The following is a 1,826-nucleotide window of genomic DNA, read 5'->3' on the forward strand; positions in this document are numbered from 1 at the left end:
GCAAAGATTATAAACATTATGTAAAAAATTTGAAAATTCACTGACCTGATTTCATTGAAAGTGAAACAAAAATCAGCCCTTACTGTTTTATACAGATGTTATACCTAGTACTCACAATGCCATTAATTGCCACATGTAGAACACATGTTTACTTACCAGAGAAATTCAAAGTTGGAAGGAAAACAAGTTAAAAATTAGTGACAGACACAAGCATAAACATCAACCTACAATGCTGCCAACTTAACAAGACATAATTTCCTTGTTAGTCTGATGTGTTGCCAACCCAAAAACAATGATAGTTAAAACTTATGTCCAGTTCAACCTTATAATATTCAAAGTAATTGTGTATATGAAGTTTTGTTTCTATTCACCACTGGCTGCTGCGAATGAGCGGTTCTAGGCACTTCAGTCCGGAACCACGCTGCTGCTATGGTTGCAGGTTCAAATCCTGCCTTGGGCATGGAGATGTATGTTGTCCTTAGGTTAGTTAGGTTTAAGTAGTTCTAAGTCTAGGGGACTGATGACCTCAGATTTTAAGTCCCATAGTTCTTAGAGCCATTTGAACCATTCTATTCACCCTGCTGTTTCTATTCACCTTGTTTTACAGTAGTTATTAAGAGCTGAGAGGCATGAAAGGGAAGCATTGGTTGAGAATGGAGTGAGACAGGGCTGTTGCCTATTCTCAGTGTTATCAACTTGTACATTGAGCAAGTAGTAAAGAAAACTTTGGAGTTGGAATTCAAGTTTATGAAGAAGAAATGAATATTTGAGGTTTGCCAATGGCATTGTAAGTCTGTCAGAAATAACAAATGACTTGGAAGAGCAGTTGAGTGTAGTGGACAATGTCTTGAAAGGAGGATATAGTATAAACATCAACAAAAACAATGTAATATAACATAGTGAAAATGTTTTTATTGGTGAAGTTTGGTATGTGTATCACTGCTTGACACAAGAAAACCAATATATCACGTCATATTACGGATATCCTTACCAAATAAATAATACATATCTTGAAACTTCCTGGCAGATTAAAACTGTGTGCCCGACCGAGACTCGAACTCGGGACCTTTGCCTTTCATGGGCAAGTGCTCTACCAACTGAGCTACCGAAGCACGACTCACGCCCGGTACTCACAGCTTTACTTCTGCCAGTACCTCGTCTCCTACCTTCCAAACTTTACAGAAGCTCTCCTGCGCAGGAGAGCTTCTGTAAAGTTTGGAAGGTAGGAGACGAGGTACTGGCAGAAGTAAAGCTGTGAGTACCGGGCGTGAGTCGTGCTTCGGTAGCTCAGTTGGTAGAGCACTTGCCCGCGAAAGGCAAAGGTCCCGAGTTCGGGTCTCAGTCAGGCACACAGTTTTAATCTGCCAGGAAGTTTCATATCAGCGCACACTCCGCTGCAGAGTGAAAATCTCATTCTGAATACATATCTTGTGTAATCTGAGATGCTGCTTCTTAATTCTGCCATAGGTTCATCTTGATGTTACTGTGTTACCACACAGGGATCATGCAATGGTAGAAATAAGTTCCAGTACTTCTTGTTCACAAAGAGTTTTATTTTGCATGCTAGATGTTTGGTGGCAAACTACATGTATAAAATTGGATTAAGACTGCCTCATGACTGATGAAAGATTGACATTTGGCAGTGTATGAATTGCCTCTATTTATATGGTTTTAAACAACTAATGTCATTGTTAATTATCAAATTTTTAGATGTATACAATTAAATTTTTTTACATACATCTTCCCAAATTACATAGAAATTTACATGAAATAAAAGTGAACAATTTCATACAAAGACAGGAAAGAATCTGTTTCTGTTAAAACTA

The 1,826-nt window shown here is 38.2% G+C and overlaps 1 non-coding gene across 1 annotated transcript; it reads right to left on the minus strand.

The window, feature by feature from the left end:
- Positions 1-1,038: 1,038 nt before the first annotated feature.
- On the minus strand, positions 1,039-1,113 carry Trnas-uga (transfer RNA serine (anticodon UGA)). Its single transcript has one exon. It is a non-coding gene; the product is annotated as a tRNA-Ser (tRNA).
- Between the last annotated feature and the right edge of the window lie 713 nt (positions 1,114-1,826).

Source organism: Schistocerca serialis, chromosome 9 (genome assembly GCF_023864345.2).
Source record: "Schistocerca serialis cubense isolate TAMUIC-IGC-003099 chromosome 9, iqSchSeri2.2, whole genome shotgun sequence".
Taxonomy (NCBI): Eukaryota; Metazoa; Arthropoda; class Insecta; order Orthoptera; family Acrididae; genus Schistocerca; species Schistocerca serialis.